Here is a 16,540-nt window from a genome sequence, read left to right as displayed (position 1 = left end):
CTTGTGTTTGTACCGCAAAATTCAAGTCTCTTCTCAAAACTTATCTTATGTCACAGGTTTTCAATGACTAATTTTGTTGTGTCTGTTTTTCTTTGTGTTGTGTTTTGTTTTTTTGTTTTGTTTTTGGTTTTACTGCGCCTTGAACACCCAGCAGTGTGGATATGTGCGCATTACAAGTCTTATTATTATTAGTATTATTATTATAGTGTATGTGCATGGCTCCATAATATATGACATCAAATTTAATAGTTATTTGCCGATAACTCTGGGGCAATAGGAATTCAGGCAAACAATATTTTCAAACAGCAACCACCATGAAAATTAAGTGACATGTAACATTTTAATGTACATGTAGTAGGCTTAGAAAACGATACCGTACACTTTAAATGTTTTACAACTCGAATGTCATTAATGTTTTTACAGCCTATGCACATCAATATAACATAACTCGCGTGAAATTACCCGCGTCATGCTCATTAATAGTGTAAAGTAAGTCATTAGCTTTCCTTTCTAGCTGACCTTCTTTAGGGTCTGGGTAATTTGTGTAGGACAAAAAAAACACGATGTCCACAGATGTACACAGTTTGAAGGAAATGATAGTACAAAGCTTCCCTGAAAATATTAGTTGCTGAGGTGCTGTAGTTTTTGAGAAATGAGAAAAACAATGTCACGAAAATAATTGTCGTCTCAGTGATCATAAGACGACAATTATTTAACCATTTAAAAGGTATTTTCATGACACTGTTTTACTTATTTCTTAAAAAGTACAGCACCTCAAGCAGTTTTTTTAAGGTATGCTTTCTACTATCATTATCTCCAAGCGGGGTAATTTTAATGTAAATCTGTGTGGACATTGTGTTTTGTGTTTACAAAAAGTACCCACGTCTTTTAACGGGTTACCTTGTTATAATGCGTTTTGTAAATCGGTCACCAGCTATTAATGTAACACGGGGGGGGGGGGGGGGGGGCTAGGCCAAATAAAGCACCAACCGGCATTTCAAACTCATGTTCTGAGATCTTATCCTATTATTGTTGCTCTCTAGTTGCTAAAACTTCAGAATTTAATAATTAATTTCATAGGCGATCATTAATAGTTTAATTAAGAGCCCCTTTAGCCTTGGCTTGCTGCTGGTACGTACATAATTAGCTCAAAGTACTTACTTTCACTAACAAACGATCATAACCAATATCTAACAAAAAAAAAACAGTATTAAGTTGCTTTTTAATGCTCTAAAAAGAGAAGTGGCCTAAAATAAAAAACAAATTCACCTATTTTTAACTTGTTGTCTTTACTCAACCAAGTCAATTTAGAAACTCCTTCACACAATTTAAATACCTAGAGTGAAAAGGTAAATGTTTTAGAAAGGAACAAACGATCATGATGTCAATGAAACATCACTGTAAATTTGCTGGACTCCTTTTGGTCACGCCCTATTTCGCGCTTTCTAGCGCACAACGTGAGTAAATAACATACACTTTACTCATGGACGTAAAGAGCCCAATATAATACCGCCCATCTGGACGTGATTTGAGATGCAAGGCTAATGCTTTGCAATTATAAGTTTGTCGCCCTGGCCATCCGCTGTTTGCAAATCAAGTCAAGTGTGGGATTCCCTTTTCGGGACAAACTGGTGCGTCCCATGAGCACCGACAACGGGATTCCAAGCCAACATATTAATCCCGCTTCACGCGTCTAATGACCCTTGGTCAATAAAGAGGTGGGCTAATTTGTTCGGACTCCTGAAATCGAGCGCAAGCAAATGGAACTGACAAGCCGTGGATTGCTGCTTTTATACCTGCGTGTTTTTTTTGTCTGCCCTCCTAACCTTCCCGTAGTTGTTAATTTCCAAGAGTGGGTCCATCGAAACTGTCGGCATTGAAGTGCAGTGAGAGTACCTAATTACTTGACTGTCAACATATCGAGGAGGAACAACAATATTATAGACCTTTTCGCAAATACCGGGGCGCGCGCGTAAAGCTAGGAATTAGGTGCATTGTGGTCTTGCTGGTATCCAAATTTGATCCATATATATCCCACAATGCACCTCATTCAACAGTCTGCGCGTGCGCATTGGTATTTACGATAAGGTCTATGGCGACATTATGGAAATTTCCATGACTAAGCAAGAGTTGTTTTGAAATCTGAACAACTTAGTTTTCCGAGAAGATTAGGTAGTAAACATTACCACAATAAGCCATTAACAATTCGGGATAAAATGCGGGAGAAACGCGTTAATATCAACAATAATTAGGAGTAGGCCTACTTGTTTGGGATTTCAGTTTGAATATCGAGCAACACCGCCCTCTTGTGTCCACAGCTTTGTTTTCAGGTAGAGTTTGCAGTCATTTTCTACCAAGGTATTGTACCTTGTACATTCTGCATTGTCCATTCACTCTGAGAGATTCTTACATGTAGCCATTTCTTTAGTCGCTGGTGGTGCAGTTTTCCCTGCGATATTCACTTTGTCATTCATCCATCTTGTTCGTGTTGGTCTGCCTCGTTTCCCTACTCTTTTGGTTGCCATTTCGTGCATCTTACTGTCCATCTAACTCAGACTGTGGGCCATGGCGTAAATAAGCCTTATTGGGTTCAGTTACCTACATCTGAGGTGAGGGAATAAGGCTGGAAAACGAAATCCAAGAATACCATGAACAACATACCACTTTTCACAAAGGAAAATATTGCGCACTAATGTAATGACCGCCTGCCCAAACCAGAAACTAATATCAACATATATACACATTATTAAAGAAAAAACCATAAAGATTGTAAATAATGCAGAATGAACTGTGTGCCACATTTGCTGCAAATTTTTCGTGAAATCTGTCAATTAGTTTGGTATCTGATTGTTTGGTGAGATTTCCGGTCTCAGTGAACTGCCTGGTTTATCTCTTTCCATTGCTATCTGAGTGGTATCTGTTTTTTACCATGGAGGTAAAAACAATATATTTTTTTATTACAGTGTAAATTCCAATTGCTCGCTATGTACACAGAACACACATGATAACAGATATGAGAACGCTTTTCCATGCTCATATAAACGTATACCAAGTTACCAGTAATAAGGGGACCAAACTACCAGCGAAAACGTGCATCTAATATAAAATAACCTTGATTGGATTCAAAGGACACAACATTCATCAGGGAACATGTCACTAATTATCTCAATAGCAATTCGCATAATATCAAGAGATAGCAATAGTAGTAGGGGCCAAGGTGAAACATTCATCAATATAGGTGCATTATAAATCATGCTCACTAGGGGACAATTAACAAGTACTTTCAACTACTCTCTGCTCCCTCATAATGTGATCTCAAATGCAATAAAAAAGGTCACTTGGGGTGGAAGATAGAACGTCGGGTGGTTTAAACAAAATTTAATGTACAAACCTATTCAAACAGAGGACTGTATTTTGTTAAATAAAAATAATGAGATTTTAGTTGTTCTCTGAAAAAAAAAGTTGAGAGAAAAACTTGTTTCACTGATTCAACAAAATAAATTTACGTTGAGATGATTGAAACATTCTTAATCAAGAAAAACATGGCATATGAATCGATTAAGTCTTCCCAAAACAAACAAACAAACAATGTATCCCTCTTTACTAACTACACATTTAAGTGAATTCAACATGCAGCAGAATTTGTCTCTTTCCGAATCCGCCGATCATGCTAATGTGCTATTGACGGCTATGTACGACCACGGTTAACGGTATTGCTGTGAACGCATGCCGTACTTATTCAATGCATGAAGACGCAGTGGTGTGACCTTGGCCATACTGGCCCTTTTCGAACCGACGGCTTCGGCTTTGGATTTGGCTCGGCCCCGCCGGTTGTTTCGACAATATTGCGCGTGCTTTGGCTATACGCCTTCAGGGCTTCAGACGAGAGAACGAAGCCTCAAGCCGATTCCGTGGTTTCGAAATAGGCCATAGCTAGTCGTAGCCGCCATTCGGAAACGACCACAGAGGCCTTGATACTGACTGACAGTTGATATGCCAGTTGACGTTAGAGGATTTTGCATTACAAATGTATGTATCACACAAACGCTAGTGGTGTACACATCAATATGATCCTACCGAATTAACCTTGGGGTTTACCCATCAGTAGTCCTATATGACTGCGCAGAGTTAATAATGGACATGATGACTTACCAGCAGAAAAAACAACCGCCAGAATTGATTTGCCTCCTGTCAGTGAATATTTGACGTGTCGATTTTCTTACTACTTGTTGATCTTCAGCGAGCACAAACAGAAACCCGCTCCAATATTGAATGACGGAGTAAAACAGTCCAAGTAGAACATTAATTTTGGTTTTTACCCATACACCGATGTGTGTTAGCACTGTATACTCAGTACTTTCCCGAGTCCTGTGAACAAATATCACAGGCATGTTACTCGGGTGGGATTCGAACCCACGACCCTTGCGATTCTAGAGCAGTGTCTTACCAACTAGACTACCGCGGTTGCCCGGCAGCTAGAGGCAGTTCGAATCCTATGTTTTGGCAGCGGGTACCTCAACGATATACATGTAATAGATGTTAAATTTGCATTGGGGATAAAGAATATTAATTTTGGTTTTTACCAATACACCGATGTGTGTTAGCACTGTATACTCAGTACTTTCCCGAGTCCTGTGAAAAAATATCACAGGCATGTTACTCGGGTGGGATTCGAACCCACGACCCTTGCGATTCTAGAGCAGTGTCTTACCAACTAGACTTACGAGGTTGCCCGGCAGCTAGAGGCAGTTCGAATCCTATGTTTTGGCAGCGGGTACCGCAACGATATCATAGATGTTAAATTTGCATCGGGGATAAAGAATATTAATTTTGTAGTAGAATATTGTTGATTGGAATTATTAAATGAGTTATTTTGATAGTCTTCCGGTTGAAAAAAAGAACAGTGGCTAATTCCCCTTAATTTAGACACGAACACAGCATTTTTTTCACAACAGCCGAGTTCAATGCGCTGTACAAGGCAAAATACACACACAAGGGGAACAAACAAGACAAATGTATATGGACGATCCCAAAACAGGAGCCCTTAAAGTTCCGATTCATTAGTCAGAACAACCTAAATCACTTCTAAGTATCTGTCTTTAATCATTGTTGCTGTTGCTTTTGTTATCGTTGTTGGAGATGCTGCTGTTGTTGTTGTTGTTTACTGTTGCTGCTCATTTTGAGTTGTTTTATTTGTTGCAGCTGCCTTTGTTTGTCTTTCACCGATAACCGCTCATTTTGAAGCCGTAGACGGGAAAATGCAAGTGGCAAGTGTTATACGTAAATGAAGCATCTTGAAATTGATGATACTCGTAGGGTTTCAGTTTTAAAAGGTCACATAAAATAGTAACTGTGCTAGAGAAGACTTAAAGGCAGTGGACACTAATGGTAATTACTCAAAATAATGGTGAGTCTTTTTATTTTTCTTCTCCTTTTCGTAAAAAAATGTAACATAAAAGTTCTTCATTTTTTGTTTATCTGTGTAGTGCTTACAATTATTATTGATTTTTTTAGGTTAGTGTTGAGTTTTTTAGGTTTGTTGAGGTCCTTTTGATGACATCTTATGAGCAAATTGGCAGGTAGTCTCCCAACAAAGTGTGTGCAACGAAGCAGCGAGAATCGGTATTTGAAGAGCATTTGTATGCGGCAAATAGTAGTCATAATCGTGTGTAATAACTATTGGAGTGGGCTGTATATGCCCTTCTTTGCCAAACCCCAATGTGAGACAGTGACATATACAGCTCTTATATTCAACGAGACCAAAAACACCTTCCTTCCTGCATCAGATAAAGCAGGATGCGTAGACAAGGAGGACGTCCAAATAGCGATCATTAAGATAACGGTAATGGGGTTGTGTCAGAGGACAGTCAACTCGACCCTTCATCTGGTCATCTATAACGCGTTTCCCCCCCACACAGATAAAACCAGTCAGCATCAATTTCTAAGATGTAAAAAGCATTAAAATCTCAATGTCATAATTAACAACCATTCAGCACTGTGTTCTCATATTATTCAAATGTAATTACCATAACATGCTCTTGGTACAGTTCGCTACAATGAATTATGATAACAGGGGCACCATATGCCGCAGGCAACTGGATCCCTACACACGACTGTCTCGACCTCTGCTATGGCAATAATACGTTGTATTTATAAATGTAAATGACTGTGTCAACCAGGCTATTTTTAATACCGGAGCATGAAGCCAGCGTGACTTATACGATCATTGATGCGGTGTGTGCATCTTGGTGTCAATTTGATAACGGATTATTTACGGCAATAAGTGATGGACTCACGAACACATGGCTTGATGAAGAAGCTAGTTTTAAAAGAACCACTACATGAATAGATGACGAGTTTTTGAGGAGTTTCTGAAAAAAAAAACAAAAAAAACGAAAGCATTTCCCTGAGGACGAGTATAAAATTCAAAGCACATCGGTTACTTTCACAGCCAGCACCCACCCCCAAAAAAAATACTGTTACACATGGTTTTAGTAATCAAAAAGTAGTTTTCCATGCTCTATTTTTTCAATAAACACAGTGACAAGTGTGTAAAATCATCTAATTTGAAAATCATTATTATTTCAGTGAAAACAATGAGCAACTACTTCACTATTATCTATTTGTTTTCCATCAGTGGCTCAATTCGACTTCATTATCGATCCTAATACGTTTGTGACAATCGAATTAAGCTATGATCGTTATTAATATTACATTGAATTGATAATTTGAGCTGTTATCATTACTAATCGTTTAAGAAATGCCTTCATTATAAAGCAATCACAAAGTTATCGATTCACCAAATTCATATTTGGAATGAGTGGCCGCAATATAAAATTACAATTTAACTGCACATGCCTTTTCCAGATTGCCAGATTTGTCTACTCGATTCAACGTGCGTATTAAGGACAACGATGACAATTATATGTGTGCAAAATATTGTATACAAACTATCAGTTGGTAGAACTCACATCTCGAGTTTTCCTTAAAGATATTGGACACTATTGGTCAAAGACTAGCCTTCAAAGTTGGTGTGTCTCAACATAATTATGCATAACATAACCAACCTGTGACAATTTGAGCTCAATCAGTCGTCGAAGTTGCGAGATATTAATAATGAAAGGAAAACACACCCTTGTCACACGAAGTTTTGTGCTTTCAGTTGCTTGATTTCGAGACCTTCTAAATCTGAGGTCTCAAAATCAAATTCGTGGAAAAATACTTCTTTTTCAAAAACTACATTACTTCAAAAGGAGGCGTTTCACGCAATGTTTTATTCCATCAACCTCTCCCAATTACTCATTACATGTACAAAGAAAGTTGTTTAGCTGATAATTATTTTGAGTAATTACCAATAGTGTCCACTGCCTTTAAATAAGGATGAGGATGGTTTAAGTGTATGCACGAATGGTCAGAATGAAATTAATAGTAGGCATTTCGATCATGCACATCACAATGCAAAATCTATCCAACTTATCTGTTCAAACAATAAGACACATCACAATTCGCATGTCGGCCGAAAGCTTTATATGAGCACAGACAAGTTGTGTTAAACAGAAGCAGGATACCAGCCAATATTAAATGAAGTTTACACTGTTGCGACTGGTGCCCGACTCAAACTGTCGCTTAGCAAAGACATTAAGCAGTGTTTTCTACTCAACAGCTTTATGAACTTGGGTCTTGTACATTATAAAACGGACATGGTATTTGTAGTGTTTAGCTGTCCTCGGTTTTCCAACACGTATTGCGGCATTTTTGCTTATGATGACGCTTATGTAACTTATAGTCGTGCTGTCAGCTGCTACTTTGTGCTTATACTGTAATATTTTCAACCTACAGTTCTCCAAGAGTACCAGTATTGTATCACAGTCTTCTACGTCCACCACAGCTTCAGGTAAGCCTCACCATACTTTCACCAATGACCTCACATGCCAGGTGAACATCTTATCACAACCTCCCTTTATTCATTCATTCATTCATTCATTCATTCATTCATTCATTCATTCATTCAATGGTTTACAACCACAAACGTCACGCTGGGAGCAAGGAGGACATGTTAAAATCGTTACCAGGTTAGAGACACTGGACACGTTTCGTAATTGACAAAGACTATATTTACTTGGTGTATCTAAACATAATGCATAAAGCAACACACCTGTTTAAATTTGGGCTCGTTCGAGTGAGAAATTGTCTCTTTCGCAAAACTACGTCACTTCAGAGGGAGCCGTTTCTTACAATGTGTATTTTCACAGCTCTCCATTGCACGTTACCAAGTCTGCGTTTACGCTAACAATTATTTTGAGTAATTACCAGTTAGTTTACAGTACCTTAAACGAGTTAATGCAAACGGTTTTGAAATGCAGACTCATTTACTCGAATAAGAAGCAAACGAGCTTGCAGCCGATGGAGTGCCACTGTCCGGACGTAACAGTTACGCTTCCGTATCTCATTAGCGTAAACGGAGGGTTGAGGACTCTATAATTACTCCATTGTATACAGAGGCACGTACGGAACTCGAGGAGGTTTTATAGTCATTGCAAATCAAAAACAATTTGTTCAGTCTTCTGTTCTCCAACGAAGATTGTATTTTCTACCAAACGAAGCTTTCCCTACGATTTTCCCATCACCTGTGACTTTTTAAGGCTTCGTTTTATGCAAGTCGAATTAGGGCAGGTGAAACCAATTCTGAAAGGGGTCTATATGAAACATACACAACTTAGCACAAATTTACACATACATACAAGTAAAAACACATGGTAAAACAAAACAAACTTGCTGAAGTGTGTCAAACTATAAGTTATATCAACCCAAACTGGGTCAAAACAAAACTAAATAAGAGCAAACAGAAATACACAATTATTATCAGTTTGAAATATTAAACATACACCACTAAATCAAAACAAATGTTGAATCAAAGACACATTAAATTGTAATGACGTGCAGGTCCATCAACTCTGTTTCGTTAAATTTGCACACGGCATGGTTCAAGCATATTTGCCCCTTAACACCTCGAAAAATGGGATCAATTCATAATGGTCATAATCACCACAATACGAGTTATCAAAGCTTTAATATTTCCGCTACAAAGCCGTACCCTTCATACAAATCTTCATCACATGTATTTACTGAAACCAGTCCGTTGGCGAGTACTCTTTCTAGAAAATTTCTGAGAACTCAGAGCCAGATGGTGCATTAAACATCTCAAGGGTTGTTTGGTTTGGAATCCTGCCTCATTATCACAAATCGAAGATCCACCTCAAAATTTAAAATAAAAAAACCTACGAGTGCACTTGAAAGTTGATCGATTTTAAAGATTGATACTGGTCCAATTTGCCCGAATCCCCCTAAAATAGAGCAAGTTCGTATGGTGACGTTTGTCGAGAGAGTTTAAACCAAACATGGCGATCACATTTAAAAAATCCTTTTTCGAAAAATGACCTCGAATTTTTTTTTTTCCACCAAAAGCCAACTTTGTTTGTAAAAAATCTAAACAAGGTTTGAAGGAATTATCTTCAAGATTTGGTTCATTTCTCTTTCTTTGTCAAGTTAATATTGTCACCGTTGTCCCTGTTACCGATTGTTCACTGCAACACAATGTGTCGCTCGTTAGAGTGTGACGTCAACACACAATAAACGAAAAGGTAAACAGGGTACATAAGTTGCCTTGAACTCAAATCAAACGGGAACACAACCATCCCATAATAATAAATGTCATTATATAGGCCATGTATCATGGATTGGTGTACAAAATAAACCACCATCCAAGGCCCAATTTCATAGCGCTGCTATTAACAATTTGCTTAGCATAAACGTCTCCCTTGATAAAAACAGGAAAGCCAACCAAATTTCCACGTGATTTTTAGGACAAAGAAACAACAGCTGAATACCATGGTTAGAAAGCAACATGCAACATGCAACAAATGAAATTTTGGTTGGTAAGGTTTGCGGTAGCCCCGTGTGTTAACCTTTGTTTAATACACTCTTAAAGGAACACGTTGCCTTGGATCGGACGAGTTGGTCTATAAAAAAGCGTTTGTAACCGTTTGTTATAAAATGCATATGGTTGGAAAGATAATTTAAAAGTAGAATACAATGATCCACACAAGTTTGCCTTGAAATTGCGTGGTTTTTTTTTACTGTGCGAACTAACACGGTCGGCCATTTATGGGAGTCAACAATTTGACTCCTATAAATGGCCGACCGTTGTTAGTCGACGAGGTAAAAGGAAAACCGTGCAATTTCGAGGCATGTTTGTGTGGATCATTGTATTCTACAATTTTACAGCATCTTTCTACCCATATGCATATTATAACCAACGCTTTTCAAAGACCAACTCGACCGATCCAAGGCAACGTGTCCTTTAGTGTGAGGGATATACAAGTTAATTCTGAGGATTTTAATTAGGGACCAATCCATTTTAAAGATTTAAAATTAAAGCAATCCTTTATAATATGTATGTCCCTACCCCATATTTATATAGGGTGTATTTTAATATAAACAACGGTGGATGAAAACTCGACGTTTCAATCAGTTTGCTCTGATTGACTTCAATGTATTGACGACGTTCAAAGCTTCCTGATCGAGAAGTTCGGTTGTCAAGACCAGTTCTTCTTAGAAGCAACACTTTTAAAAAGAGATGTACAAACGCTACAGAAAATGCAGCCACTCCCTCCATGCAAAATTTCAAACCGTACTTAAACAAATGTAGTTTTATTGAGCGTGGTTGACGATCCCAGTTGTTTATTAAATGCAAACAAATAAGCGAATTGATGAATTTGGAATTAAAATAATCGACTATTAGCCATGGTGACAAGCGTTTCATTTGAAACAAATTGAACATGCCATTGACCTTGTCATCAAACGCAAAGTATTTATTGTTTATTTATAACTATTTGCCGCTCATTGTGTATTTTAAGATGTCAAGAAGAGTACAACAAATAATTTCAGATGTTGACATCAGTGTACACAAATACATCAACTCGCCCCTGACAATGTCTTGCTCGTGATTAATCAGCTACACGCTTCCTTTCTGTCAATCCAGTTGTCCGTAGTTGTACTATGGAGGTAATATTTCCTCCATGGTTATACGCAGGCCCAGGACAGATAACCCGAGATCCATTTGTACTGTAATTTAATCCGAATCATTGTTTCTTTAAAAACTTTCAAAACAGAACTAAATACACTGATCTTAATACACGAGCATATAGCTTCTTGCATTTTATATTTCGCAATTATATTATATCAATGCACACATCAACATTTTAAAAACTTCCACTTGCACTGGCCTTAATTTGGCACCCCAGAGGGCCTTGGTGACTCGGTCGTGCGGACCCGGAAAGTAGATCAACGTGTAATTCGATTTCACCCGCGATTCTGCATCAGCTTGATCAAATTCTGTTTAATTTTTAGGACAGTTTTGGTCAGTCTCCAACTATAAGTTGGGATCAGTTATGACTGAAGTGTTTTTTATAGAGTGGTTTAATTAGACTGTGCGGTTTATAAAGGAATGTTTCTTGCTGGTAATAATTAGCAGGACTTACGACAAACATGTAATTAGCTTCACAATATAAAAATACCATATGAACCGTTTTTAGGTTAATTTTTATTACATATCTCTCTTTATTGTTAAAAAGAATGAATGCAAATTTACATACAATTTACCACAACTGATAATTATTTCATTGATAAAAAACAAAAATTCCGGTTGGAAAGAATGAATTGCGGCAGGGTATACATCAGTTGCCGACAATATTAAATGAACTTGAAACCATTTCAGCAGAACCAACTCTTTCTGATTTATATCAGATTCGGTTTGAGGCGAAACGTGTTTTTGCAAATGTTGCCAAAACACTTTCATCTTATCCAATTCCCCTATAACCACATCGAGGTCGGTTAGTTGTTTTTGAGCTCCAGTGTTACCACCGAGGTAAATTTTTGTTCCTCCTTTTTTATCGCTATTTTCCCGGAACAAAACCTTGGAAATACTCGCCTATCAGGAACCGATCCGGTTCGATGGAACAACCGGTTCACAAAATTGGCCAACAAAAGCTCTACGACCATTTCATTTCCTTTTTTAAAGTCGGGTACATAACAACTCGTAGTGATTTTTCGAATTACTGGATGTATTTACAAGGTAAACACCACTTATGATTTCTGGTTTAGTGGCACAAAGTTTGTATGTTTATTTTTTATTTTTTTTATTTTTAGACAATACTAATTTAAACTTTGACTGGAAATTGTGATGACCCTTTTTAACCTGCAGCATAGAATATGTTGCCACGGCCCCGACCCTAAACAATGAGAGTTATGAACATGTTGTACCTCAGGCAAAAGGTACTTTCCCTGAGCTCGAACGTGCTTTTCTTTTTCATTTACAGGTATATGCAAATGACACTGCCAATGCGGGATGCCTTAAATGAACCGCTCATTGAACCGATTCTAACCCAGACTACGTTAGTTTGTGTTTGCTGTTGCTTTCTCACAAAGTTATGGTTATTTTGGTGGCAGTTTGTACGTGGGAAAACAAGTCAATGAAACAAGACGAACGTTGAATGATGTGCAATTTTGAAACTAGTCATTCAGCTAAGCACTCACTGCGATGGCATGGTCACCGTGTACATTATTCTCTCACCAATTTATTCCAAGGTTATTTCCAAATAGTCCAGTTATGTTTCATCTTGCACTGCTCAATCATTGTTAGCAATTTCTTGGTTCATGTTAATCAGGACATCGTTGATGAATATATACACCGTATATGATGAGAACTTAACTTCCATGAACAAACGGAGCTCCCTCTAGATACAAAGTAGACGTGTAACAGTGTTGCGACATTCCAAAAACAAACAAGGTGGGACTTCGGTGGGCAAAGATGTACGCTGTGATGATGGTGTGTGTCTTTCTCTGGTGGTTTTCAACCCCATAGCTTTGGAATAGGCATGTTGCATGTTATATACAGACGTTATATATACACCAAGCTTTATGTGCGGCGTACCTACAACGCAGATTGATTATTATATACAGTGGAGGATGAAGTTCTTGGACGGTTCGCCTGCCGTCATGACTCCTCCGAGTCGGGTGTCATTAGCGGGCTAACATTCGAGTTCCTGTCCCTCAGCGATGCCTCGCGCCTCATCCGCCGGGTCTGTCTCTCTTCAAAGTTTGACTTCAAAACCCACACCACGAGTCCAACGAAGGCAGTAATGGCCAGCAGGCAGATGATCACCCCTTCGTACATGGTTGTAGCGACAGTCGTCCCCTCGTAAGAATACTTGTAGCCGGGAACCATTTCGCCTTCTTTGGGAGGGCCGTTACCGATATAATTATTATTAGAATAAGCACTGTAGTCAGAGCCGGAGTCCGAGGACATAACTGGTGCTGAATGAACAGGTGAAATCTTGCACCACAGTAACAGTGTTAGGATACAAAGGGGAGTGTTCAGTGGAGCGTGGAGGGGCATTGTGTTCCTCGACAAACACCAGTGCTGTCTGGTTACAGCGGTAGGTAATGAACAGGCCCACCGCTTTCTAACAGTCCAAATCAGCCAACACAGAGTGTTTACCATCGTGGTATTGATTGTAGTACCCATACCCTGACTCGTTTTAATCCCTGCTTTGTGTGGAATGGAGTTAACAAAAGCCGCGACACTTACACACAGCGAAGTTACCTCATAAAAATCGAACACTGGATTTCACATAGCACCAAGTGCGTATGTCATAGCTGACTCAGAAGAATTCATTCATACGCGATTGGTGATTTTGTTGAATTGCCTGCGTACCAGAAAACTCCATGGAATAGAGGGAAGTACTGTGTGACGTCATCATAGTTGGTGATACGAGTCCTCACATAATTGATTTTAAGAGAGCATTGTCATTTTGGCAGTCGTCACAGGATAACCTTTGCACATCAATGGTCACGGCCTCCACTCACAGAATATCCAATAGATACACGCAGTTACCTGCACAAAATAAAAATAAAAACAACATAAACATAGGCCTATAATACCAGAGACACCAGGTTTTGATAGCTGTCTTTAATGGCAGGCAAGTAAATAGCTTCGGAAACTCGTTAAATATGTTTTATCAAATATTATAGAGCGCCGCAAGATGCGGAACTGAGAAGATGCGGAACTGAAGCTTTATCTATTGCTGGAACGTGAAATACGCATGGGCGCCATTTCAGCAAGTGAATGTTTTGTTTCCCATTGATAGGAATGGTCATTGTCTGCACTGATCCGCACTGAACTACTGTTGTATTAAAAAAGTTACTTGCCGAAATGGCGTCCAGTGGGATTTCACATTTCAGCCCAAGTTCCGCATCTTCGGCGCTCTATAATCTTTGGTTTTATACACACTTCAGCAACTCTGCACAAAGTTGGTATAAATGTAGCGCCAACCCTAAGTACATGATCGGGGCTACATTTATAAACTGTCCTGTGGCCATATTCAGATCCGGCGTGATACCCGGAGCTTCTGAGTAAGGTGCCGCTAGTGTCTCAGACAATCGGGGATGCTCTTAACGGAAACGGCAATAGTCTGAATCACGATGTTAAGCCTGGATGAGAAAGTGTATACATGTAGGTAGAATGTACGAGCCGAAGACGAGTACATTTTTGGACAAATAAAAACAAAAACTTATTTAACGTCACCGTCAACCATAGCTTACAGTGCAAAATGCAAAATATTCAGAAATACACAGACAATACATATTTAAATTCTCACAAGTACAGCTTTTTAAAGTAAAAGGACACTGGTTGGGAAAGGTTATTTGCACGGTACGCGAACAAACACGTGAACGTAAACGTAAGAAAATTGTGTTGTTAAAATCTCACGTTTTTAGCATACGTGAAGTTAACATTTATCTCACGTGAGGTACGTGCGTGCAGACGTCATACGTGAGCATGCAATAAGCCCAAAGTGATCTAGTATAGACACAATTTACGTTCACGTTCACGTTTTTGCTGGAATAAGGTGCAGCTACACCTCCCTATTCATTGACACTTGAACCCTAGGCCCGTCAAATTATTTCCCCTTCCAAAATGCCATCCAAACTACATCAAATTTGGGGGTCAGATTTGGGCACATCATTTTTTTACCATAAAGCCCTATTTGGGTGCTCTCAAATATATATACGGAACATTTTGAGAGTCTATACACAAAATGGACTGGACGCTCTGTTTTCTCCCCTAGCCCTGGTGGCCTCGTATTATACTACAGCACAGAGGAAGAGTCCTTTAGGGCCAGGGTGCTCCCGTGTCCACATACGCTGCACATACTTTATTGTGTTCAGTATAACATGAGGGTGCTATCGATAGTGTAAAATGTGGGGCCGATATACTTTTTGCAACCTCGTACAATTGAGGCGAAATATAACGGATGACCACTGATAGTTACAGCTGCTTTTTTTGACAAGGAGAAATGATCCGTGTCCGAATTCACTCTATATGTGACACTGATATGGAGTAAGTGCTTTAAACTCTACACCACGTAGTAAAGCAGATCACCATAGTGGGTGATCACAATCACTCGATTTGACTACAAGAGCTGTGACCCTCTGTACTTTCGCTCCCGGGTCTTTTCTGGTATAAAATATTAGTGGGTCCACGACTATAGGTCGCGTAGAGACAGTGTTGTCATTTTTATGTAGTTGTACTAGCGTCATTGTTTAGTACAAGGTATGATGACCCACGTGGACAGACAACACAATACAAATCTCGCGCGTTAAATGTTTTTTTTTGGACGACATTGGTTCCGGTCTATTGCTTTTTACGAGTAAACAACACATTCCGCACACTTTCTAGTTAATTAAGTTCGAATACGTGCTAAACTCGCACGGTACAATGTTTCGGAAGTATATCCTTTATCATATCACCTCCTAACTTTTTAAATAACAAAATGTATTGCAGCAAAAGCAAACAACTCATATCAGCAATGATACATCATGACAACGATAATAACAGTATCTTAACCAATATCAGTTATTAAAACAAATACCAGGTAAACTTAAAAACAAACCTGGTAAGCTCACCATTCACTTTTAGTTTGCAAGCACATGTCATCAAGATTAAAACATCATCAGTTCAGTTCAGTTCAGTTTTATTTCCACTCAATCATTTCAGATGACAAGATATAACATAGAGTAGTAAAGATACACAATAGATTAAGTGGTGGAGGACTCCCAAAAGCAAGCTTGTAGGGTGGAGTCCCCCAGGGATGTGAGTAAATACAAACGTAGTTTGTTTTCAGAACAATGCCTGGGATATTTAAAACACAACAACAAGTTACACATGGAAAGACATGGACAAACACTAACAGGACAAACAAACACAAAGACAGTGGTTCTCTATATGGTGGATATACAGAGAAAAGTAAAAAAGTGGTAAAAGCTGTATCAAAAATAATATATAACAAAAGCAGTTAACTATAGTAATGTATACGTAAGGGAAAATAATACTATTCAATCATGGTAATATTATCTAAGAGAACACATTTGAGTTTTCTCTTGAACATGTAGGTACCCTTGCATTTTTTTAAAGAGTCGTCAA

The 16,540-nt window shown here is 38.6% G+C and overlaps 1 long non-coding RNA gene across 1 annotated transcript in view; it reads right to left on the bottom strand.

Moving 5' to 3' along the window:
- Nucleotides 1–11,595: 11,595 nt before the first annotated feature.
- Nucleotides 11,596–16,540, bottom strand: part of LOC117296771 — a 29,650-nt gene continuing 24,705 nt past the window's right edge. Inside the window, exon 2 of the long non-coding RNA XR_004519792.1 lies at nt 11,596–13,954. This is a non-coding gene — a long non-coding RNA (uncharacterized LOC117296771). The remainder of the gene's footprint in view (nt 13,955–16,540) is intronic.

Source organism: Asterias rubens, chromosome 11 (genome assembly GCF_902459465.1).
Source record: "Asterias rubens chromosome 11, eAstRub1.3, whole genome shotgun sequence".
Lineage (NCBI taxonomy): Eukaryota > Metazoa > Echinodermata > Asteroidea > Forcipulatida > Asteriidae > Asterias > Asterias rubens.
The sequence above is the reverse complement of the archived record's forward strand: the minus strand, read 5'-3'. Positions and strand labels throughout refer to the sequence as shown.